This window comes from Budorcas taxicolor, chromosome 18 (genome assembly GCF_023091745.1).
Source record: "Budorcas taxicolor isolate Tak-1 chromosome 18, Takin1.1, whole genome shotgun sequence".
In the NCBI taxonomy this organism is placed as follows: domain Eukaryota; kingdom Metazoa; phylum Chordata; class Mammalia; order Artiodactyla; family Bovidae; genus Budorcas; species Budorcas taxicolor.
This window is the reverse complement of record NC_068927.1, coordinates 11,794,522-11,821,579: the sequence shown is the minus strand read 5'-3', so window position 1 is coordinate 11,821,579 and position 27,058 is coordinate 11,794,522. Positions and strand designations below refer to the sequence as shown.

Sequence of the window (27,058 nt, the reverse complement as noted above, 5' to 3'; positions counted from 1 at the left end):
CATTAAATGATAAAGCAAAACAGAAGACGACCATGGTGCTGTGCTCTGCCAACAGATGCCAGGCTTCAGGTTCTGGCAGCAGCCTTATGTGGGGCCATGAGCCTGAATTCTCATCAGAGGATTGTGGTCAGGGCTTGCCTGGGCTCACTGGAGGTGAGTGTTGAGAGAAGAGCTGTGCCTCCCCTGGACCCCCTTCCTTCTCCCCACCTGGATGCAGATGACCACGAGGCCCAACGGGAAGGTGGAGCCAAAGGAGGGACGGCGCTAGGGTCCCTGAGGCGGCATGAGGAGGTGGACGGAAGCCCATCCTGAACTGCTGTTGAGTGAGACCCACACTTGGACTGAGCTTGAGCCTTTATGGATTTGCTCTTGCAGCTCTGTTACCGAATGTGAGTCTGTGTGTCCAATGCACAGTGAGGCCAAACAACATCAAAATGTCAGCGTCTGGAGCAGAGACAAGTTTATCGAGGGCCCTGCAAGGAGATGGGTGGCTCATGCCTTTTAACCGCAAACTTCTGGAAAGCTGTCAGCAAAACCCTTTTCTAGGAAAGGTGTAGGAGGGGCATGGGTAGGTGTTGCAAACGTCTTGCTGTCAGATCCTTTGCTCTTGAGGTCAGGTGTTCCTGTAAACCTCCGCCAAAACAAATGCTATTCTCTGTTCTGACAAGTAAAGGCAAGGTCCTAAGGCTCAACTTTCACCCTCCGAGGTCTAGGGCCTGGGTTAGAGGAGGGGATCCCTCTGAGGCCTAGTTACCAGCACCCCCCATACCTTCATCCAGCACCAGGTATAGGTCCTCCCACCAGCCTGGGTGCTGAAGAGGCAGATCTCAGCTGGCAGCTCCCTCAGGGCCTGGTCCTCAGACCCTGTCTGGATGTCATCACTGGGGAGCCAGGAGCCCAGGACCCAGATAGCCCTCAGGGTCCTCAGGCCACCCAAATAGGGTGGGGGTAGGGGCGGGTCCCCGGGGACCCATGCAGACAGATGGCTGCCGCCACTCAGTCCTGGAGAAGCGGATGGGAAAGAGGCACCGCTTCAAAGCCTCGGCCTGGCCAGCGGGCAGCTGTGGCGAGGGCTCTGGAGCCCTGCAGAACATGGCCCCCAGCCTGTCCCCCGGGACCCCCAGCTCACCACCAGCCAAGGCCAAGGAGGGCCCTGGGGAGAAGGCTCTTCACCTGCCTCTTACCACGCTCTCCCTCGGAGGACACCACCTGGCCAACGGTTGGCCCAGTGGGACCTCTAAGGCCACGCTAAGGGCCTTGTGCTAACCTCCGGAGCTTAAGGTCTCATGGTAAGTTGCACAGAAACTGCACGGCTGCCTCTCCCCTAGTACAGCCCCACTCACCCTGAGGACAGGTGACCAGATACCAGAGCGCTCTCGCTCACACACGGGAGGGCTGGCACTGGAGACCTAGAGTTTGACTCCGCAGCGTGACTGTACCATCTTCCCTAATGAACGGAGCCAGCATCATCCTTCCTACCCCTGGCCCAACCTAGCAGGACTTTAGAAAAGCATTTTCTAAGGAAACATATAAATCAATTGTTTGGAGCTTTGTTGTACCTATATTTATATTGTAATACATCTCAAATGTTTGTTGCAAGTAGGTGTGGTGAAAAAATAAACCAATAAATGAAAAATCAGCTTTCCCATAGACTGCGTTTCACAAGCCATCATTATTAGCGCGTTCCTTTGAGGTGGAAGCATAAAGTATTGTTTTGGTGCTTACTTCTGACACAGTACAGGTGAATAGTAATCTGTTTGCAAATATTTTATAAGCAAGTAACACCAATAAGCTGACAAGAAGAAGAAGAAGAAGAAGAAATATCTTGGAATTTCAATTAGTAGGAAAGAGAACCTAAAGACAGTAAGACAATGTCAGAAGGCTCTGATGTTCAAAGAGAAGTAATTTGAGAAATGAAGTCCCAAAAGCGGTGGCTGATTAATTGACTTGCAAATCATTAATCAGAAGCCATAATCTTGATGCCTTGGGCGAGACATGCTGGGGATGGGAATTCATTCATCTCTCACACCTCAGTAAACCTGGGTAGGCTGTCTCCCTTTCCTGTAAGCGGTGCTGGGGAATTCTTAGAACACACACACCGGGTGCAGAGGAGCTGGGGTGACGGGGACGTGGAGGGTGCGGCCCCACAGAAACAGCTCCGGGAGACAGTGACTTTGGCTGGATTCCGGAGTCTTGCTTAAGTTAGTGCTACCTTCTATCTTCCCCACATTCTCACAAAAACTATGAAATTCCAGAGCCTGAAATCAGACTGGTGGTTCCTAGTCCTGTTGGAGTCTCCTTGAGGGCTTTTTAAAAACACTTTTTTTTTTTTTTAAACTAACCCTATTCCAATTCAGTTGATCTAGGGTTAGGCCTGGGATTCAGTATTTTCTTGACCTGCACAGGTAATTCTATTGATAATACGCAGTTTGGCTGGAGAGAAAGAGTTCGAGGCCAAGGATGGCTGAGGTGAGGATGTGAGGGCCCACTCTGTGTGCTGCGAGGCTGCCTGGGCGCCGTGCTGAGCGGCCGGCGGTGCCTCTGGGGACAGCAGGGAGGAGGGCGGTGATCGTCTCCTGCTGTCTGCCATGTGCCTGGGAGCGGAACACGGCGGCACATGCGCTACTGGACACTGCAGGTCGCGGAAGAAGAAGCAGGCTCAGAGGAGGAAGGAAGAGCTTGGTCCAGGGCCACTGAGTGAGCCTCAGGTCACATCCAGACCTGGACTGCAGTAACATCTGCTTCCCACAAGTTCTGCTACTCTCGCCCACTCAAGATCCCCATTGCCTGCCCCAGCCTAGCGAGGGTCATTAGGGAAGAATTCCCTGAGAACTGAATGAAGACGAAAAGTTAGTGAGGTGAAAGGTGAGAGTCCTCCTGGATCTGAAATGGCAGGTGCAGAGGCTAGTGCTCAAGGGAACACAGGGCCTTTGTGGAGCAGAGGGGAGGTGTGTGTGGCTGGAGAGAACCCTCTGCTCTTGGACTATGGGGGAAGAGGGAGTCAGATGACGCAGAGCCTTGCCGGCCAGGGAAAGGCATTTAGAGTTTACCTTGAGAGCAAAGTGAGGTCTAATCAAGGAACTGGAATGTGTTTAAATCAACTCCTGAGAGAACTCAGAAAAAAAAATCTTTAAATATAGAAAACATTCAACACAATTATTATAGTCTCTGTTAAGACCATTATCTTATTCTTGCATAAACTATAAAGCCAGTTTCCTTGAGCATCCATTTAGAAACTCATTACTGCTTAATTAAATACTCATTCTATTAATTCTATTCAATGTTTTAACCCCATTATGTAATTCAAGAATGGAAAATTAAATAGATTAAAACGAAATAGTACCATTTTATATTTCTAGAGCAATGCTCATTTTGTGATTTAAAAACAATAGACAGACATTAATTTACCATACCAGAGCAGGAGGAATTATTGATTATAACATGACTTTGTTTAATTGGAAAAAATAGATAAAGTTACTTTCTGTTAAACTGTGCTGTAAATCAAGTATGAGATGTGAAACATGTTTTTACACAATTAGTGTGGGCAACTGGCTTGGGACATACTGAATTTCATTAGCTCTGTCTTGCAATTCAGAGCTGAGTTATTTCATTTTCTTTTCTCTGATAAGGTGAGGTGAGTTCTGTGATGGACACTTAGGAAGAGACTACCTGGACTTGCCACAAATGTCATCCATCACCAGGGGAAGAGGGATGTGCATTTTAATTTACACTGAGAATGTACGCTCTTCCTCGTAGAGCAAAGAGTTGCTTGTTAAGGTTAACCTGGAAGATGGAAATGACGGTCAGCAGACTAGAATGCCACATGTGGGGAGAAGTGACAGCTCATGACTTTAAGGGACAGGACACAAGCAAGGCTGCTTGCTTGATTGCTGGAGTCCAGGTTCAGTTCAGTTCACTTCAGTTGCTCAGTTGTGTCTGACTCTTTGTGACCCCATGAATTGCAGCATGCCAGGCATCCCTGTCCATCACCAACTCCCGGAGTTCATTCAAACTCATGTCCATTGAGTCGGTGACGCCATCCAGCCATCTCATCCTCTGTCGTCCCCTTTTCCTCTTGCCCCCAGTCCCTCCCATCATCAGAGTCTTTTCCAATGAGTCAACCCTTCGCATGAGGTGGCCAAAGTATTGGAGTTTCAGCTTTAGCATCAGTCCTTCCAAAGAACACCCAGGACTGATCTCCTTTAGAATGGACTGGTTGGATCTCCTTGCAGTCCAAGGGACTCTCAAGATTCTTCTCCAGCACCACAGTTCAAAAGTATCAGTTCTTCAGCACTCAGCTTTCTTCACAGTCCAACTCTCACATCCATACATGACCACTGGAAAAACCATAGTCTTGACTAGACGGACCTTTGTTGGCAAAGTAATGTCTCTGCTTTTTAATATGCTATCTAGGTTAGGAGTCCAGGTTCATGAGCTGCCAACCCTGGGGTTTCATGGAGAACTGATGCTGAACTTGAAAGGATGGGATATAGTTGGCTGGGCCCTGGCTTTGAGAAAATTAAAATATAAGGCCCTGGAAAGTTTTACACACTTAAATTTCTATTTGTGAGGATAAAAGGGTAATGGAGACATCATTAGAAACTGAGCTTGGCAACTCTTTTATGAGTCTGTATTTACATAAAGGATGTAGCTTGTTGGAAAAAATCTAATATCTGGCTGATAACCTAATGGGTAGAAACCACGATTGCTGTAAATAAGATCATGTGTTTAAGGATCTTGGCACATTGCCTGCCATAAAGAATCGATATTTGTTAGCAGTGGTGACGATGATTGATTTCATTCTGTCTCATATCAAATTCTTATTTGTGAATTGGAGAATAAGGCTCAAAGCCCTGTGACTCTTTATCTTCTTATCACAGTCTGCCTTCTAAAGTGGTTTTTTTGTGTAAATCTCTTATTTGCCTGGATGGATGTGGAAGAAGCTCTTTGCTTTTCAGTCTTATAGACCTGACCCTCACACCCTTACTTATCCTTGTCTTGCTGTTTAGCACCAAGGCAAATGATGTTAACTTATTGCACCCACAATTAGAAGGGACAGCTGCACCAGATATCTGGTTTCCTTCTATCTATAATTAGGATTCATCTTGGGACAGAAAGATGCAAGACCTTGCTTAAATAAATAGTCATTAAATGTCTGCTGAATGTCAGGGGGTCTGCCAGGCACAGGATGTATAGCAGTCAGTGAGAGGGACACCATTCTCTCTCCCCTCAGGGGCTTATAGCTCAGGAGGCTGATGCATTTTTTCCTGGTCACCCCGTTTCTTTATACACGCTGCTCACCCATGGCATATCCTAACAGTTTGATTTCTACCATTTCTCCAGTGTCATACATCCCAGGGTTCACCTGTGTTTGGACATGAGTTAGTTTCCAGCTAGTGGTCATTTTAATGAATGGTGCTGGGGCCACTGGATAGCCAGGTGGAAAAACAATGGATCTTGATCCCTACCTCACGCCATACAGAAACTGTGAAATGTAAAACAATAAATGTTTTAGAAGAAAACATGGGAGGCTATTTTAATTCAGCTCACAGATAATGTTATGTGTACCTTATATATATCAGTTCAGTTCAGTTCAGTTCATTCGCTCAGTTGTGTCTGACTCTTTGCGGCCCCATGAACCTCAGCACGCCAGGCCTCCCTGTCCATCACCAACTCCCGGAGTCCACCCAAACCCATGTCCACTGAGTTGGTGATGCCATCCAACCATCTCATCCTCTGTCGTCCTCTTCTCCTCCTACCCCCAATCTTTCCCAGCATCAGGGTCTTTTCAAATGAGTCAGCTCTTCACATCAGGTGGCCAAAGTATTGGAGTTTTAGCTTCAACATCAGTCCTTCCAATGAATACCCAGGACTGATCATATATATATATATATATATATATATATATATGTAATATAATGTAAAATATTTAAAATATATATAATATAAAAGTATAAAAGGTAAATGTATATATAATGTGCACACAATATATGTATATATAACATGCACACAATATAACATAGACAATACTTAAATAAAAATTTAATGTGTAGAGTTCTACATAAAGTTTATTCAGCATTTTAAGAAGACTTTATGTCTAACAAGTGATTAACAAGAGAGACCCACAAGGGATTCTGAGTTGCTTGGCTGAGGACCACCTGCTCATCCGCCAGCCCTCAAGACAACTGTACCTACTGAGTCCTTTCAGCTCACACTCCCAATGTGCCTCGTCCACACGTCCTCTTCTCCCCATTCCTGTCTTATTTGGAGCAAATCCCAGACATACCACTGGATCTGTAAACATTTCAGTGTTTATTGCTAAAAGTTCAAAACTCTCTTTAAGAAAACAGAGTCAAAGTCCTTCCGTGATCCAACTAACATTAACTTCCTATTCTGACAATGACTGTGGTTTCTTTTGCTTTGCTAAAAGTGCTTGCATGTGCCTCTGTTGAGGGTGGAGAGAGTGCTGCATAGCCATGGTGAAGGGCAGTTAGGGATGCTCCTCTTAGGCTTCTCCACAAGCATTTTCTCAGTTAGATGTTTCAAGCTGCCCTGACTGAACAGGCGAGGAAATGGAAAAACTGAACTTGGAAAGAGTTCCATGATAGTAAAGAATAGCAGCTCAATGGGAAGGAGACATGATCGGGGTGGAGAGGACTCTCCGTGGTTCCTGGCCTGCAGGCAGTGTGGTTGCAGATGCGCACATCCTCCAGTGCGTGTGACCCACCCGCCCTGGGGAGGCCTGGGCTGGGAGGAGAACTGTGTGCCTCCCAGGCGGGCTGTGTCCAGGGTACTGCTCCCAGGAGAGGAAAGACCAAGTGTCCCCAGAGGCAAGAGGATGAGCCAAAGGGCAGGAGGGGAAACGGTATTTCCTGCGTGCTCTGGCAGGAAGCATCTTCCCGCCCCTTCAGGGCACCCTCTTTTGTGCTGGTCCATTTTCCTGGTGGAGAAAGCCATTTTCACGGCTGCTGCCGACACAGAGCGGGTGCTGGGCACCCAACTTCTGAGGAAGATGCCTGGCCAGGTTCTGGCTCCCTGGGCGCCCAACAGCTCAGCAAGTTTGGTTTGCACACTCCCTCCACACGACCTTGCCTACTGAAGTTCCTCAGATCTGCCAAGTACAGACCCACGATGCAGCTAAAAAAGTGAGTTTTTAGGAAGAAGTATCTCAAGTACTAAAACATGCTTTTTCTCCTCAAAACAAAAAGCCAAGAGTCACTGGAGACTGGCAGAAAAACAATGCTGTTGGGCAGGGTTCTCAAGCCATGCTGCTCAGAGCAGAGAGAGATGGTGCAGGAGTCCCACCAATGTACCAGGTATTTTCCTCTAAGCAAGAAAGACAGAAACTGCCCGAGGAATCTGCTAACTGTATTTCATCTGTTTTGTACATTAAAGCTGTTGTCTAAGAGTTTGCTTGGAAAAAAGTTTTGCAGCTAAAAAGAAATTTGAAAAGCACTGCCTTAGGGAACTGATGAAATAAATATTACATTTGATGGTGAGAGAAAAACAAAAACCAAGGAGCAAATATGCCTGCATTGTTTTTTTCTCCAAATGCCCTGCGTGGAAACTTTATTTCATCTGACATTAACATCTCTCCTTCAGTTGAGCTTCTCGTCTTAAAAAAAGAAAGAAAGAAAGAAAGAAAAGGCCAAATACATATGTTCATTTAATGGTATGATTGAAAATAATTTAATTTTGAGAAGCAAAGAGATTTTCTGCAGGGATACATATTTAATCACAAACATTTGAACCTGAATGAAGAATTACTTTTTTTTTTTTAACAATAGCGTAATCTGCTCTAAGAACTTTAGAATTTGGTCTATGCAATTCCACAAGTTTAGAGGAGGGGAAAGTTCAGTGAAATGAGTAAGTTCTGATCCACCTCTAACTCACGGATAAATTCTGTGACTTCTGGGTCCTGGTTTGGTTATCTGAGATGTCGATTTATCAGGAGAACAGGAGTTCCTAACACTGACTACACATCAGAAACACTTGAAATCTGCTTAGCATCTGGGATCCCACCCACATTCAGAGATTTTCCCTGGGTGGGGCTAGATATCTGCATGTCTAAAAACTCCCCCAATATGATTCTGATGAAGGAGGGTGAGAACAGCTGCTTGAAATGACTCCTAAGGCCGCCTCCTAGTGTTAGGATCAAGCTTTAAACCAATCTTAGGGATCCGTTCCAGTGTGTGTAGGTCCTAGCAGAGGTTGGGAGGGCCAAAGGATGCCACTGGGTGGCAGGGATCACCCTTGAGATTTCTTACAGTCTCTGCTCTAGGAGCCTATCAGGGTTGCTTACAGACCAACAGAATACATTTGCCAATGAAAATCACAGGGCTATCTCCTGGAGGTTATGGTTTTCATCATCCCAAACAGAAATCCTGTATCCATTAAGCACTCCTCTCCCTGTCCCAGCCCCTGACAACCACTACTCTACCTCCTGTCTCTATGGATTTACTCTTGCGGCATTTTATAGAGACGGAATCACATAGCGCGTGGTCTTCTCTGGCTGGCTTCTTTCAGTTAGTCTAGCGTGTTCAAGGGTCATCCGTGTTGTAACCTGTGTCGGTACTTTGTTCTTTTTCATGTTACATAACATTCCACTGTGTGCCGGACCATGTTTTATGTATCCATTCTTCCACTGATCAACATGTGGGCTGTTTCCACTTCTTGACTGTTGTGAAATGTTGCTCTGAACATTCATGGACACGTTTTTATGTGGACATATGTTTTCATTCTCTTGGGCAGATGCCCAGGAGCAGAATGCTGGGTCACATGGTGACTCTGTGAGTGAGGCAGTGGGGATTTATGTCATTTATCAGCATGCACAGAGTCCTTGGTCTGTACCTTCTAAACCTGTGAGGCTGTGTACTGTTTGCCGGCTTCTCAGAGCTCACTGCCCCCTTGTCCCATGTGCGGAGAGGCAATCTGGGGATGGAAGCTTCCCTCTTTGAACACAGGAGGGGCTGGGAAGGAGGAGGATCTTTGAGAGCCACGTCTCCTTGGACTAACCCACTAAAGCAGCCTCCTTTACCTATTTGCATGCGGTATTGCTCAGCTTAATGTAGAGATGAGCTGGGCACCCTGGAGTTCACAGAGAACAAGCCCTGCTTCATGCGTGCCCCTTGCAGCTGTTTCTAACTAGAGGAAGTACATCTTTAATCTCCTGAGCAGTAGGAGAATTGACACACTTGGTTAGGCTCCTGATGCTAACGCCCCAGTACAAATAAGGACAAGAGAAACCTTCTGCTTTCATTACAAGGGATTTGTACGAATTCACACATGGAATTGACTTATAGCTTCTAATGTATATTTAAATCCCAAATGTCGTAGTCAGAAGAAACTGCTCTAAATCCATTATCTGTGTCTGCACCATTGATTCCTGTTTCAGATAGACCCCAGGGGCCCACTTGTAATTCCCATTGGCACCCCTGCGTATTTCTTCCCAGAGGTGGCTTGTGGAGCATCTGAGAACATCCGAGTCCCATGGGGAGAAGAGATGGATGAGAACTGTTCCTTTGGGAATCAGACCCAGTGAGAGAAGGAAGATTAGGAAAATCATCCTCTGTCCCTTCTGGGTTCTGATCTTGAGTGGAGCCGCATTGGAGTCTGTGGGGAGAGAGGTGCCGAGGTCTGTCTCTCACATCGAAAAGAACGAATGACGGAAAGTTACTCATGTTTAACACCCCCACGAAGCTCTACCACCTATCAGTTGTGTGACCTTGGCCAAGTCACTTAACTTCTCTGTATCTTGATTTTCTCATTGGCACAATGAGAAAAAAGAATAATACCTACCATTACAGGGTCATGATGACTAAGCAAGAATATTTATAAATGTTGCGATGAATGCCTGACACACAGTAAGAAATAGAGGCACATTGCTATAATGAACACAGACAGAAAGAATAAAGAGATGACGTTTGTTACAGTATACATCATTATAAGGAATGTGGCCGGAGAAATAAACTTTGCTCTTCTGGGCTTTTTGTTGTCATTTTTACAGGAGCCTAGTCTCACTAAATAAATATTTCTGACAATATAACTTTCCTTATATAAACTACTTAGAGTTGGTGTCATGTATCATCAGGGGTGTCTTGACCAGCAGAACGTTTTAGTTCCTAACTGTACTTTTAATCTAGGGCAGGGTTTCTCAGGCTCAGTGCTAGTGACATTTTGGGCTGGATAATCATTGGTTGAGGGGGTGCTCTGTACGTGATGCTGAGAGTCACCCCTGGCCTCTACTCACCGGGTGCCAGGAGCACCCAAGTCGTAGCAATCAGAAATGTGTGCAGACGTTGCCAGGTGTCCCAGCACAGTGTGTGTGCGTGTGTGTGTATGTGTGTGTGTGTACAGTCCTCCGTGGCTGAGAGTCACTGATCCAGCTAAACCAGGTCAGGGGCTCGCTGACAAGTATCAGCCTGTAAGTAGCAGCCCACAGATCCCCCAGGGCTAGGTTTATCAGCAAGTTGGTCCTAGACTCAAGTCTCATGGGAAGACACTGAAATAGCATAATAACATTTTCCAGAGTAATTGAATCAGACTTTGCCAGAAAAACATTCAAGGGTAAAACTAAAGACTATAATTATTATGAAAATTATTGATGTAGTTTTCATTACTCCACAATTTTTGAATTAGCTACTGATAATCCCTTTTATAAAAGAAGAAAGGTGGTTTTCCTTGCATTTCCTTCTTCCTGACACTTGCCTGCCTCTCGCTTTTCCATAAACACATTTGTGCCTGTGAGCGCCAATTGGACTCAGGTACAGCAGAGATCAGGGGCCTCCAGGGAGTGGGGGCAGCCCTGTCACTCATGGGGGTTTCTCGATGGGCCTCAGAAAACCAGAAAAGAGGGACTTTTTCCCCATTTGGCCCCGTTGGAACTGTGTTCAGACTCAAGCTTATTTGGCAGTGAAGAATTACCAACTGTGGTCCATTTTCCCCTCCTTGTTCTCCAGACCCTTGCTACTTGAGGTGTGGTCCCTGGCCCAGGGTTGGCATCACTTGTGAGGTAGTTAGAAACGTAGGATCTGGGGCCCTAGGACAGACCTTCAGAGTCAGATTCCAGATGATTCGCCACTACATCACATCTGTGACCTCTTCTCTTGACCTTTCAGCCTACCCTTGGCAGCTTGGTCTTTGCTGCCTGACCCTGAGGGGCAGAAAGATCAAAACACAGGTGCCTTGTACGTCCAGCATCCCAGCCTGGAGCCGAGAGGCTAGAGGGGACTGTCTCCACCCTGTTCAAGGTGGACTTCTCCCCACATCCCCCCACCTTTCCACCTTCAACTCCTGTCCTGCTTCCCTACCTGCCAACGTGCCCGCCTCTCAAGTCGATAAACGTGTCCCAGACTCTCCAAGTAAAGAGCATAGCAACAAAACATGCACAGGGACGCAAAAGCCTCCTTCCTCCCCACTGTGCTCACTCCCTCGCAAGAGAGGCCTGTATTTCCTCCCCTCCCTGTGTGCAGTGAAAGTACTAAATCCATTGAAAGTTGCTGGGAGGGTTGGGGAGCACAAAAATAAGGACTGCAGAAAAAAAAAAAAAAGAGGACTGCAAATGTATTTTCAATCCAGGAACGATACAGTCAGTGATTGTTGAGGTGTAACGACATGAGAAAACATGCTGTTCAGGACCCTCATCAGGCCTGTTGAAGAGCTGCCAAGGAGGCATTTCATGAAACCCACACGTAACAGGCAAGACATGGTCCTGCTGCAGCCTGCGGCTGCTCCATCTGTGCCTGTGGGAGGGAAGGCCTGGCGAGGGAGGGCCTTACGGAGCCCTCTGCACGTGAATGTGGGAAACAGCGGCTTCTCAGCACTAAGGGCCTTTATGTAAAAGGGTGACATCTTCCAGCTTGATTCTTCCCCCCTTAGTGACAGGGTGGCTTCCTTGGTGGCTCAGTGGTAAAGAATCCACCTGCCAATGAAGGAGATGTGGGTTTGGTCCCTGGGTCAGCAAGATTTCCCTGGAGAAGGGAATGGCAACCCACTCCAGTGTCCTTGTCTGGAGAATTCCATCGACAGAGGAGCCTGGCGGGACATAGCCCATGGGGTCGCAGAGAGTAGTGGCTAAACGACAACGGCAAAGTGACAGGGGGAGCTGCCGGGTAGCACGGGAGACCACGCAGGAGGTGAGAGGAGCTGAGGGCACAGGAGAGAGCGAGACCTAGACGCACACAGAAACAGAGAGGCGGCGAGAGGGAGAGGGAGCTGGGGGCGCGGGCAGGCTGAGCTGCGAAAGAAGGCAGGGAAAGGCATTGCTGCGCGCGCAACGAGGAGTCAGAGAAAGGGAGGTGACAGAGAGGGAGAGACGAAGGGAGATGAGGAAGATGGAAATAAATGGCACCGGAAGTAAAGGCAGGAGACGGAGAGAGGGAGAGAGAAGGAGAGACAGGTAAAACAGAAATAAGTAACACAGGAAGTGAAGGCTGGAGAGAGAGATAGGCAGGGGGGAGAGACAGAGGTGGGGGTGGCTGAAGGGCTTGCTTTTGCTTTTTCTCAAATAAGAAAATTTGGGCAATCTGCATTCCAGGATTCCCACCTTCCAAGGGCTCGTGCCAGTGGAAGCTGAGGACGGAGATCTCCGTGTCAATAGAACAAGTGGCTGAAGCCTCCAGTCTAAGCATCTGGAGCAGCTGCAGAGGGAAGAACTGAGGATTCCGTGGCTCAGCCTGGACCCCTGGGAGGAGGGGTGAAGGTGCCCACTGGCCAACTGCTCCCCCAAATAATAGATGCTGGTGTGTTCTGGGCCCTGGGCATCACTTCTATGATGACCACCAGGAAGCGCAGTCTTTTTACAACAGTTTCTAAAATCAGTGCTTTAGATACAATTGGATACAATCAAAATGATCCTTGCACGAGTGTGTGCTCAGTTGCTTAGTCGTGTCTGACTCTGCAACCCCGTGGAATGTAGCCCAGTAGGCTCCGCTGCCCATTGGATTTCCAGGCAGGAATACTGGAGTGATTTGCCATTTCCTTCTCCAGGGGATTTTCCTGACCCAGGGATCGAACCCCTATCTCCTGCATCTCCTGCACTGGCAGGTGGATTCTTTACCATTCCACCACCGGGGAAGCCCAGATGATTCTTAAAAGTCCCCAAAAGCAACCACATGGAAGGCTCTCACAGTCCTGGGAGGCTGTTCTCCTCTTGGGCCACCTTGTATGAAGAAGCCACGCATGACTTTGAGAACACACAGGCAGATGTGTATAAGTTAAACATCTGGATGGTGAGTCGTGTTTCATTAACCCCACACAGGTCCTTCCAGGGGGTGGATTTGGTTCTCATGAACTTATCTTTCTGTTGCCTTTACAAACATTTAAGAAGAGGCTGTGAACTAGGGAACGCATCAAAATTTGTGGTCTTTGGCCTCCAGTTACCTAATGTGAAGTTTGTGTTTATGGCGCATCTCAGAAGGCCTGCCCACGGCAAGGGACTGTAAGAGGCATGGTAGCTGGTAACTTTATGGGCCCAGGTGTGGCTGACCAGCCAAGGGGACCTCTAAAGGGCATCTCTTCCTTTTGGCTGGAGAAGCTCCCCAGTCTCCTCCCCAGACAGCACTCTGCTAATGGCTTCCACTCTGAACAACACTTATTCTTCACATGTCACCTTGTGATGACTGTTGCTGCCGCTGCCGCTGCTACGTCGCTTCAGGCGTGTCCGACTCTGTGCGACCCCATAGACGGCAGCCCACCAGGCTCCGCCATCCCTGGGATTCTCCAGGCAAGAACGCTGGAGTGGGTTGCCATTTCCTTCTCCAATGCATGAAAGTGAAAAGTCAAAGTGAAGTCGCTTAGTCATGTCTGACTCTTAGTGACCCCATGGACTGCAGCCCACCAGGCTCCTCCGTCCATGGGATTTTCCAGGCAAGAGTACTGGAGTAGGGTGCCATGAGGAGGGGTTATTTCTGGGGACACACGTTCTAGATACCCTTGAACATTGAAAAATTTATCAGTTTGCCTTCTCTGTCAATAAGAGCAACTTCTGAATGGAACTAGAGTCCCTGGGCCATTAGGTTTCAAGGAGGCGCATAAGGAAGTCGACGCAACACACACACCCAAACATATGCACACACGTATGTACACGCACACACATGCACACCTTTTGCAGGAAGGGAGTGATTCCCGAGCAAGTCCGCATCTAGCGTTGTTGCTATAGTAACACTTGTGTCACTTGATTTACAGGAACAAATTACAATGGTGAGCTGCTTCTGTCAGCTGTGTGCAACCTTGTTCCTTCTACAGTCAGGGAAGAGGTGGAAGGTTAGTATAATTTAAGTTGCAAGATAGAGAAGAGGCCTGAATTCACAGCAGTGTGGTACAGACCTCCCCGGAGGAAAAGAAAAAATGCATGACGCCTGAGGGCAGTGAGTTCCAGGGCTCACTAGCAGGTAAAGGTGACAGGTGGGTGCTGCCTCCTTCTGATGTAAGAAGCAGCTGGAGGAGGGGCCACCAGAGGAGGTTTCAAGGCCCCAGAGCTGCTGGCACAGGCTGCAGGATGGGGGTTTGGCCAAATTGAGCAATTCAAATTATTGGGTGCAAAATGCCTATTTTCTGAAGATATTCACGCTCTGCAGACTAACAGTACTAATGTTGATTAGGGGCCTGGTAATAGTAAAATCTCAACGTCATGTGCTGGGCCGTTGACCCGCAGAATCTCACTTTACTGGGGTCCCTGCTATGAACAGGAGCCCTTTCCTGGGTCTGGAATTCTGTCCCTGTTCTGTGCCCACACTTCAGGTGCATCCCTGGACCATGACCCTCATCCACTGGAGCCCATTCATAGCAGGGCAGGCCAGCTACACGAGTGCACAAACCAGCATAGCTCGGGAGATGGAAAACGTGAAGGTAATTAAAAAGTACTTTGATCATACTGGAAAAAGGACTATAAACTGCAATTTAAAATACTCATACCTTTTGGACCTGGTATTTCACTTCTGAGAGTTTATCCTGCAAATCTTTCACATGTACCCACGAAGATAGACATTCAAGCATTTTTAATGCTGTGATATTTATAGAAGGAAAAACCAGGGACCACCAAAATACCACCCACAGGGGACTGGTTAAATTGCGAGATGCCAATGAAACAGATCATGATACAGAGCCATTAAGATGATAAAGTAGCTAATTGCTTGGCATTATTGATCAGAAGGGAAATCTGTTGTTTTGGGTGGTGCAAACACCTTGGGGTGTTACTTAGAAGAAATAAAATGTGTTAGGTTAATGGACTCAGGAGGAAGTGGGCCATTCAAGGGGAAGAGCTGAGATGAAGAGATTACAGCATCTTTGAGGCTGGAGATTGCCAGAGCTGAGAACACGGGTGGAGCTCCCCCTGTTGGTGTGTGTGAGGGGCTGGGAGGGCAGGGCTGACCTGGTGGGCTCTCCTCCTTGTTGCCTGGCCAGAGCCCCCTCCCCAGGTTAAAGGCATGAAGAAGCGACAAGCCATATGGAAGTTCAGCAAGCACTCTCTGGGGGTGGAGCATCTTCCTTCGGGGCTCCCACTTGGAGGAGGGGTCAGGTAGAGTTTGCGGGCAGGGGGTGTCTGTGCAGCGGATGCCTTCCTCCCCTACGATCACCAGGGCTCAATTGCACGTAAAGGTTGTGGGAACTCTGGGATGTTGCTGACATGCTCGAAATGACCACTCATGGAAGTAAACCAAGAAGCTGTGACATTCCATGTCTCATTCATTTCAGCTGGAAGGAACCTTAGGTGGGAGAGAGAGGAACCCATTCTCCTGAAGTCTTCTGTCAACTGTCTTGAATGACTAAACATGATGGAGTTTTTCTCTGCCCTTTGCTTGCACTAAGGAAGACCAGGACCATTCAAAGCAGGTAGCAAAGGCCGAAGGAGGAAAAATAAAAATAATAAAAATACTGGCAACGATAGCCTATGTTCACCAAGTGCTTACTCTGTGCTGGGCATTGGGCTAAAACTCCCTACATGCATTATGTCATTTGATCCTCACCGTAGCCTAAGGGACCAAGGAAATAACTATTTCTCTAATTTTGCAGATAAGGACAAAGCTACAAATCCTGATGAAACTGCAACATAGTAAGAATAATATGACCCTATCTTTGTGTACAGAAAATTGGGTTTGATAGATGCGAAGGGAAAAGACACCTGGAGAAGTTTAACCAACGTGTTAGCAGAGGTCATCTTGAAGGAGAGCTGAGAGGCTGGCAACTTCATGTACTTTTTTATATGCTCACATGACGTTTTAATGTTCTTCAAAAACAATGGAAATAAATGAATTTGTTTTAATCAAACAAAAATCTGGAGGGGATAAAATGCTACAAATTCAAAGTACATTTAAAATTAAGTTGTTTTCTAAAATACTTTAGAAAAAGAAAAATACCTATTCTTTGCTAAGCTTCACTATGCAGCTACAGTAACGAAGACAGGGCAGTGCTGGTGGCAGGAAAGCCACAGATCCATGGAACAGAATAGAGAGCCCAGAAATAGAGGCCCCCTCACATATGCCCATAAAATGAGGCCGGAGCCACTGCACTTCCAAAGGTAAATAAAGGGCCTCAACCACAACCTCATACCATATGTAAAAACTAACTCAAAATGAACCATGGACTTAACTGTACAATAGAAAACTTCTAGAAGAAGAGACTAATTCAAAAAGATCTATGCACCCCAATGTTCATAGCGGCGCTATTTGCAATAGCCAAGGGGCTTTCTTGATGGCTCAGTGGGTAAAGAATCTGCCTGCAATGCAGGAGACACAGGAGACAAGAGTTTGATCCCTGGGTCGGGAAGATCCCTTGGAGGATGGAATGGTAGCCCACTTCGGTATTCTTGCCTGGAAAATCCTATGGACAGAGGAGCCTGGTGGGCCACAGTCCAAAGGATCACAAAGAGTCAGACATGACTGAGCACCAGCACAGGAGATACGGAAGCAACCTAAGCGGCCATCAGCAGATGAATGGGTAAAGAATGCATAGTATATTGACACAGTGGAATACTACTCAAACATTACAAAAATGAAATAATGCCATCTGAAGCAGCATGGATGGACTTGGAAGGTATTAGGCTAAGTGAGGACCCTTTGCTAGACAAAGAATTCTCAGAGTTGACAGCAAAAACACAATCTATATAAAAAAGAATGATAAACTGGACTTCATAAAAATTAAAAGCACTTGCTCAGTGAAAGACTGTATTAAGAGGATAAAGAGATAAACCACAGACTGAAATTATTTGCAAGCCCTGTCTCTAATAAAGAACTTGTATATGAACCATGAAAGTAACTCTTAAAATTCGACAGGAAGAAGACAATCCAGTTAGACAGCAGGCAAAAGACATGATCAGATGTTTCACCAAAGGGAATAAAGACGACAAATAACCGCATGGAAGGATGCCTAATACTGTTAGTCACATAGGGAAATGCAAATCGTAGTTGTAATGAAATATGGTAAAATTAAAAATAATGATAACACCAAATTCTGGTGAGGATGTGGGGGAACTTGATTTCTCAGACATCACCAGTGGGAATGGAGAATATCACAGTCCCTCTGGAAAGCAGCTTGGCAGTTTCTTATGAAACTAACATGCAGTTAACATGCGTGTGGGCTAAGTCACTTCGGCTAAGTTGCTTCAGCCATGTCTGACTCTTTGAGACCCGATGGACTGTAGCCCTCTAGGCTGCTCTGTCCATGGGATTCTCCAGGCAAGAATACTGGAGTGGGCTGCCACGCTCTCCTCCAGGGGATCTTCTCAACCCGGGGATCAAATCCACGTCTCTTGTGTCTCCTGCATTGGCAGGCAATTTCTTTACCACCAGTGCCACCTGGGAAGCCCAACAGAGAGTGGGGCTGTCAAATGATGCACACTAACATGTTCAAGGCAGTCATTCTCACATAGGCTTTTCAATAGTGAGTAAGGGGAGAGGATATTTTTCAACTCCTTGAACCAGCATACACAATAGGACAATTCTGGGTTCTTAGCCAATAAAATTAATTCTGACATAGGCTTTATTCACATAAGAGTGATGGGATTTCTCTTAGGCTCCATAATGTGGGTTCAAAGGTGACAAAATGTTACCATCTGTGGATGACCTTGAGGATCATTTCTAATCTGTTTGACTGGATGCCAGCTCCTCAATGGACCAGCTGTAACTTTGCACATTATTTAACCTCCCGAACCTGTCCTGAACAGAAGCTGCTGGCCACTGTCATCAACACCCCCATTTTACAGGTGAGGAGACTGAGGTCAAAAGAATTAAGGAACTCGAGCAATATCCAAGATCTGGCGAAGAATGGAGATGGAACTGAAGCTTAGTCATCTGATCCCAGCAGGTGACCAATCTCTGCACATCACTCCACCCTGCCTTGTAAATAAAGGGACCCAGAAATAAAACTGGGATTTGGGAGTAATAAAAAAGGTCCTTTTGGTCAAACCAACAGTGTGAACAGAGGGACAACTGGGAACTCAGCAGAGGAAGCCCCTTCCCCACTTTGTCTCCTCCTTGGTTTGTATCTTCTGAGACAGAATCGGGTCATTATTTTAAAAAATTCATAGTCTTTACCGCATTGCTGACTGTGGCATTTGCTTCCTTGCTGGAATTTCAAAACCCCAAAGCAGACTCAACATAAGGACCAGTTTATCTTATTACTCTGTCCCCCTTAAATCTTCTTGTGTGTGTGGGGGGGTGTGGTCTAGAGTCCGTGACCTTGACACATGGTTTGGTCAAGCGAAAATGAAAGAATTGCCTGGGGCCCTGTATCCTTCAACAGCCTACAAACTCATTGGTGGCAGGCAACACGGCTGCTTTAATGAGGGGGCTACTGACAGTGCACAGACAGAGCTCTGCCAGGAGCTGGCCCCACAACAATACTTTATCCTATGGATGCTGACAGGTGCCACTGCCACGGCTCCTCCTGATGTCACTTTCCTCTTTCCTACCCTCCGTTACTGCTCTTTGAGGAGCCTGCCCTGTTGACATTGTCCACGTGAAGCTGTGTCTCCGCTAAATGAAAGAACTCCATCATTTTTATGCCAGTCTTCCAGACACCAGGAGAACTAGCCTCCCCCTTCGCCCCCCATCAGAATGTTACATGGGAAAAAGACAAGCCATGGGTGAAATTACAGGATGGTCATAGAGCTCCAGCAAATGAAGTTAACAGGATGTTTTTCTCCGGGCATCAGGGCCATGGAAAGAAAAAAAGACACTCAGAATCTTATTAAAGCCCTAAACCTGAGATGCATTTATAGATGCAGGGCAGATTTCCATGCCAACCTACAAACTCAGGCCAGTTTTATTGCCCAGTTATGGCAGAATCTCATAAATAGAATTCTTTGGGGAGCAGACTTCTGTCAGATAACCTGAGGGCTTCATTCTGTATCTTTTCCAGCCTACATTCATTGATTGCATCTGCTGGCTACAAAATGCCTCCTTTTCCGTTCCCTTGAACCATGCCAGCAAACTCAAGACTGGGGACAGCAGATGAGGAGGGGACACTCTGTAACTTCAACCCAACTGTTATGGGGGCAGGGATATGTCTCTGGGATGCTATCATCCTCACAGCAGCCCCTTTATCGAGCCACGTGCCTGGCACTGTGCTCGCCGTCTATTTTGGCTTTGACTTTGAAATGCTCTATGCTAGTTAATCCTTATTACAAGGTGGGTACACTTATCTCCATTTTATTGCTAAATGAATCAGATCTCAGAGAGGTTAAGTAATACGTCTAAGCTCACACAGCCAGAGAAACGGCCGCATAGGGATCTAAAGGACATCTGAGATCAACATGTGGGTCTTCAGATCTTGGCAAAACGTCCATTAACACGTAGCTGTAGTTGCCTCCCTCCATCAGTCAGACAATAGTCAGTGCCTGGGAAATAAGGGCGATCTGAGGGTTCTATAAAGATAGAAGCTAGAATACATTTCGGTCACTGACACTGTCATAGACTAGTAGACTAGTCTATCTCAGTGGAGGCAAGGCGCGTTGCAAAGCCCTCTCCTTCGGCTCATGTGACTCAGCTTGCCAGTCTTCCACCTAGATGGCCGAGGAGTTTTGCATTTGGAGGCTGGGTTGTTCCACTGCCTCACTCGCATTGAATAGCCTTGAAGAGATGGGATTTAAATTGTGCTGAGGATATTAGTCTAAAGTGAATGAAGTGGAGAGTAGACTTCGCGTTTATGTCCCCAGAGTGATATATGAGGGAGTGTAATTTTTTTTCTAAGGCAAAGAAAATGGGAAACCAACGTGGATTTCAGACACATGAGAAATAGCTTATGAATTTAGATGATAGCTTGGTAGAAATAAATTGTACATCTGTTCATTCATTTTAATAAAGTGGAGAGATGGCATGCTGCTGGGGCCCTTGGAGAACCCTGGGTTTTTAAAATTATGGTCCTATAATAGTAGCATTAAAATTTGTAATGCAGCCAGTGGTTTCTGAATTGGAGGGAAAATTCATTTATAAAATAAAAGTTCAGACTTTGGAATGTAAATGGGGAAATGCAATTTTTCTTGGCCAGATATGAATTAGTCCTGGGAGGATCCTGCAGCATCTTGACCATAAAATATATATTTTTAAATCTTAGGAGAAAGTTTTCAGACTGCTGATGGAACTTCCTTGGGCAATCTCTATTTAGGTAAACCGTGCAGGTATGAAAAATATGGTTAACCGGCTTGGCTATTTCTGCCTTGAACTTGGTGCTTCATGTACAAGAGCAATTGTAGATTAATATTTCCATTTGAAATGAGTCTGGCCTGTTATACATACAAAAATCATTTTTACTCAATAGTAGAAACATAAGGAAGAGAAGTTTTATAGGCCAGCAATTACCTGTTGCCATGAAATTTTACTCATTCTACAAATAGTATTGAGTTTCTTATTACATGTGAGCCCTATGCTTAATATTGGGGAAAATACAATGGTCCTGACTGTAGGTTTCCTGCTGACTTTGAAACCTAGAAGTATCATTAAACTTTCTCCAGAAATAGGTATTAAGCCCACAGAAAGCTTTTAGACAGACTATGTAATTTCAATTTTATTTTAAAAATCAGCCTCCAAGTTTTCAGGTGGGAAAGAGGTACAAAAAAATCTGGTTGTGCCGACTGGCATGGATGACACAGGTTCAGCTGGCAAAATCTCCAGACCACCTCAAATATATTCTATTTGCCTCTTAATGAAATACTGAATGGATACAGATGACACACTTTAGCCCATAACCTTGTAGATTAAAAAATATAGGCTGTGCAGAGGCTGTATTTAGTCTTGGAACTGAGGGCAGTTAGTTTTTGTCTTAGGTCAGTTTTTGCCCAAATAGGTAAGACATTCTCCTTGGGATTGTGGGAATCTACATTATTATCTCACGAAGTCCCATGGATGAGGGGTCTGGGGTGTGACTCATCCACAAGACAGAACAGAAGTGGGACAAAGATTAAAAAAAAAAAATTCCACATTTCCCCCAGGCAGGATGAAGTTGTGGGCATTGGCCAGATGGAGGCAGATAGAGACCCCAGAGAGTTCTGCAATTGACATGTTCTGTTAACCAAGCCTAGAATGGAAACTAGTCAGGTCAGCGTCCTTCTGGGAATTGTTTTTATACGCTTGTGCTGACCGATGTCTACTTTCTTAGGTTGCATTTCTGGAAGGATAATTTACTAGACCAATGAAAGGACATGTTTTAAAGGGTTTTGACAGTGTCTGGATCGAGGGTCTACTCTTGAAGACAGCTCTGCTGCCTCCTCCAATGGGATCTGCTTGAATTGGAAACGGGACAACGTCAGTACCTGAGGAAGAGAGATGGGACAGAAGGGAGCTTTGAAGAGAGTAGAGAGGGCTCAAGTCACCCACCAACGAAGCAGCAAAAGGGGGTGTTATGAATTAAATAGAAAGAATGGAAGGCCCTCCACTCCTTCGAGGTTAGGAAACCCTATGTTTATGACTTACATTCAGATATCATCTGTGGATTCACTCACCTTTACACTCCCCCATCACAGGGCCTGGCTTATACTAGGTGGGTAATTAATGCACATGGCATGCCCTAGAGTCAACCGCATTCTAAGTACTTTCAGATCCCTCATCTCTGTATCTATTCCATGCAATATCCCAGCAACACAAGTACGACCACGTTGTCCACAGGAAGTCCCCAGGACGGGTCTGTGTCTTAACACTTCCAGATGGCTGGCAGTTGTCTTGGGCCTCTGGCAATGAGTGTGGCCTCAAAACAGTCACAAAGATGACGAATATGAGACAGCCACATGCTGCGTGGAAAAATCAACAAAAGAAAATTTAAAAGCCTAGGAATGGGAATTCCCTGGCCATTCAGTGGTTAGTATACCTTGCTTTCACTGCCTAGGGCCCTGGGTACAATCCCTGGTTGGAGAACTAAGATTCTGCAAACTGTGCGGCACAGTTTGGAAAACAAACAAGGAAACAATAAAACAAACAAACAATAAGAGAAACAAACACACAGGAAAAACAAGCAAGCGAACAATAAAAGAAAGGGAGCATCTCTTTGTCCACCCCAGACCTCCCAAATCAGAAGCTGCATTTTAACAAGATCTCCGGGTGATTCTTGTGCTCATCAAAGTCTGAGAAACAAATTCTGCAATCAAATGTACTTTAGACAAATCAAGTCCAGAAATAGGAAACAGCCGTGTTCCCTGGCACTTCAGCTGGGGCAAAGCTGCTGTGAGAGCAAGGCTCTCCTCTAGCCTGGCTCTGGAAGGCTGTGCTTTCGTCTCCACCCTACTCACACGTGTGTGTCCACCCTACTCCCACACGTGTGTCTCCTGCTACCCTGCGGCTCACCCACGAGTGCGGGCTGACCTGCAGGGAGCGATGGACTCGACTCTCTCTGCGGCGCTCCAGCTCAGTACTTGTGGATGGCCACCCCCACTGTTCTGAGGCAAAACAGGGGGAGAATCTGAGTGACAGAAATTGCAAAAAGAAAAAAAAACCTTATTTTCTACAGGTCTGAGAAAAAGAAAAGTGAAGTCACTCAGTCGTGTCCTTCTCTTTGCAACCCCTATGGACTGTAGCCTACCAGGGTCCTCTGTGCATGGGATTTCCCAAGCAAGAATACTGGAGTGGGCTGCCATTTCCTTCTCCAGGGGATCTTCCCAACCCAGGGATCGAACCTGGGTCTCCCACATTGTGGGCAGTCGCTTTACCGTCTGAGCCACCAAGGAAGCCTACAGGTCTGAGAGGTATATACCAAATCCCAAGAGGGGCAGAAGAAGCGAATGGTCCCATCACCATGAAGCCAGGTAATAGACTGTTAGTCATAGTCACTGGCATGATGGGCAGGGGGCGGGGGAGGAGGAGAGTACAAATCTGCAAAAAATACGCAATGAGGGCTTCTCCCACAGGTCAAGGTGTGACTGGGCCATCCTTTAAACAGGTGCATCAGGGGCTTCAGAACTGGTAAATCAATCTAAAAGAATTAAGCCATCTCTTGGGACCATGGATCTTTGAAGGGAACACAAGGGCCTCATTGTTTTGACTTAAAGTATACACACACACAGACACATACACACACACACAGTTTTTATTTATAATATATTTAGGTGGGGAAGGGTTTCCTTGGTGGCTCACCAGTAAGGACTCTGCCTGCCACCGAAGGAGATGCAGGAGACACGAGTTAGATCCTTAGGTCAGAAAAGATTCCCTGGAGGAGGAAATGGTGACCCACTCCAATATTCTTGCCTGGAGAATCCTATGAACAGAGGGGTCCAGTAGGCTACAGTCCATGGTTGCAAAGAGTCAGACATGACTGAGGAGCTAAACAACAACAATAGGTGGGGAAGCATGATTTTACTTTAGACATAGCAATGTGCTAGTGAACACTTAACAACTGACTCCTCAGGGGGGAAAAGGCCCAGATTTGTAGCTTGTGCCCCCACTCTGGCTAATTCAAGACATCAATGTGACGTCACTGCACATGGAATTGGGAAGAGATGTACTCGGTCAGCTCTCACAAAGCCAGGGTCAGGCAGCCCAGTGCAGCCCTGCTGGCCACCCCTGGGCTAAGCTCGTTCTCTCTCCAGTGGGTTCCGTGTGAATGGAGAGTGTGGCTTCCATCTGAGGACACCCCTTTTTTGGGGAACAATCCTACCCCACCCTGTGGGGTTACACTGGTGCTGTCAATCATAGGCCTCACTTTACTTCTTCAGAAATGGGCACGTGACCTTGGATGGGCCAATCGTCTCATCATTCCCTGGCATTCCATGTCTGTCTAACCTTGTGACCCAATACAACCAATCGAAGCCTTCCCATGAAATTCGTGTTTGGGTCTGAGGAACAGGGTTTGCATGTCTTCCTCTGTACATAAGCCATGGGAGTGTAGGTAGGGCCCTCAGAGGCCATCTTCCCTGCTACAAGGAGAGAGCCTACCATAGAATAAAAGCCAACACAGACAGACAAGCGGAGCTGAGAGACAGAGTGGCCCATGGATAGCATTCCGACGATGCTGTCCAGACCCTGGAGACAGCCCCCTCTGGAAGCCCTTAGACTCCCCGGGGATGAGTACAGTGCATTCTCTACTGATGAGGACCAATGCCCTCCTTCCTCAGGGATGAAGGCCAATGCCGTCCAGGATTCGCTCATGCCAGTTCAAAGTGGGTTTCTGCCTTCAACTACAAAATGAGAACAGGCAGAGGATCTTAAACTCCGGAGAAATTGAAAGCAGATTTTCTTGCATCTAGCCTCAGTCTCCCTCAAAATGACTTGTCTTTTCATTTTCCCAGAACTGAAGGAAAACAGATACTTTTACCATTCCTATGTGAGGCTGGTACAAGCAGTCAATTCGGTTTAGCGGGGTTTGTTGAAGCTTTCCCCTGAGCACTGTGGGAGGCCTGGGCTTGGCTGTTACAAACCAGACAGCTAACTGGTTCTAGCTCTGATATACAGACTTACAGTGCTGAACTGAACCTATGTTAAACTATTCAATCAGGGGTGATTAGCAAAGGCATCTGTTTCTCTTTGTAGAGCTGCTGGGCAGGCAAGCGCACTATTTATTGATTTGATTTAAGGCAACAAATATTCTTTGTGCTCTTTCTGCATACACCGTTCTATGACCGAAGGGGAAGACGGTGACAAATGAAGCCCTGTCTGCTCTTGGGGAGCTCCAGTCTGGAGGAGGCCCAGACAGATACCTGCAATGCCAATCCCACACATGCTGGGAAGGATGCCGTGGTTGGGGCAGGAACAAAACGCTGGTCAAAGAGAGCCAGTTAAGTCTGCCTGGGAGATCTGTGGGAGCTGAAGGGAAATCCATGGCTTCCTGACCTGCTCAGCCACAGGCAGACAAGGGCTTGCCCACCTTCCTTAACTCTCCAGCCTTCAGCTCACCGCTTGTGTGGGCCAAGCACGCGGTGAGTGCATGAATGAAAGCCGAGGCCACTTTCGACCCCGCTAAGTCAGAACAAGTATATCAAGTGCACAAAGATTTGTGAACTTGGAGAAGCACATTATCTCATTAATGATCATGGAGCTGCGGTAACGACAGTCATAAATTTAAAAGATTTAAAAATTGTTATCGGAGATAGCAGACTAGTATAAAAATGACCCTAGCTAATGAACCAAAGTTTTTCTTGCTTTACAGGCTTTTGCCCAAATTCTCCAGTGAATAAAACCTGGATTTCAATTGAGAAATCTAATAATTAGTGTACCATTATGAGCCACTGATAACAGGGCACGCAGATTTTGAATTAGATATGCACGTGGAGGTACATAAAAGGGAAATGTCAGTCTATTTCCAAGAACGTTGCTGTGTTCAACATATGGCATTGGATTTGGTTGTTGAGAAATGAATAGAGACCAGTGTGTCAGGGGCCTGGCTTCTTTCACTTCTGAATCCCACAGAACCAGAACAATGTGTAAAGTCTCAGAAGATGAGTCTAGCGTAGCACTCTGGGACCAGACACCTGGAGTGAATAGTTCTGCCCAGAGACTGTGACTGTGGCATGTTTCCAGCATTCCTGTACCTCAGTTTCCTCACCTGTGAAATGAGGATGACATACAACAGTATGTATGTCACAGGGCTGTTATGAGAATTAAATGAGTTAAGATGCCTGAAGCCCTTAGAATAGTATCTCCCACAGATAAGCACTTAATCACTGTTAGCTTAAAAAATTTGGTTTTCTGGATGAAAACATTTTTCATTTACTCTTTGCTCTAAGAAATGGTTATTATATTTGCCCACTAGACCCATCAAAATAAAGCTATAAGACCACTAACCAAATTCACTGGCTATTAAAAGACCCACTCTCCCCTTTTTTAATTTGAAGAAACTGCAGAGTGAGAAAGTAGCTTAGACTTGTCCTGGTGAGCCCAGGAGAGAACTGTGTGTGTGTTACAGTTGTGTCCAGGGCTTGCACTACACACTGTCCTAATTGGAACGGAGAGGCAGGTGAGGCAACAGGAGGCCAGGAGGCTGTGAGCTGACATTGGAAAAGTTCAAGCAGAGATGAGATCAGAGGTCATAAATGAGACCTTTTCAGCAAGTTCCTAGTGCACAAGTGTAAAGAGAAAAACTGGATGGATGTTCCCTGAGGAACAGCCTGACCAGGAATCCTGGAGAGCTGGCCAAAGGGCAAGGGCACAGAACTGTAGCTGAAGCCAGCAGAAGCGCTCTCTCTGAGGATGGGGTCTGCAGGCACTGTGCGGGAGGGTTGTTAACCCCATCACGGTGCAGAAGCAGCTTACTCCGGGGTTGAGAGCATGGGGCCTAGACTCTGGGCAAGTTCTTCAGCCCTCTGAGCCTCAGTCTCCATCCACTAAATGGGTATTACAAGGAGAGTCTCAGGGTTGGCAGCAGGAGTGAAAAACGGAGTGTTTATAGATAAGCCTCTTGGACACGGCCTGGCCCAAAGCAAGTACTTTCAGATGTCTGCACTGGATTCTAGAAGTTTGTTTAATGATAAAGAGGATGCAGGAGCAGGTCCAGGAAGTGTTGGACAGACAGAACTTCTGTTGCAATGGGCAGTCTTGCTTTTGATAAAAGTTCATCACACATTTGCCTTAATTGACAGAACGCTTGCTAAGGAAAGACATCTCTGAATTTGCAAGGAAGAAAGAGACTCAAGGTTCAGCATCTC

The 27,058-nt window shown here is 46.4% G+C and overlaps 1 protein-coding gene across 1 annotated transcript in view; it reads right to left on the bottom strand.

Annotated features, from left to right (window-relative positions):
* CDH13 (cadherin 13) overlaps positions 1-27,058 on the bottom strand; it is a 1,024,384-nt gene that overhangs the window by 94,988 nt on the left and 902,338 nt on the right. The window lies entirely within an intron of this gene.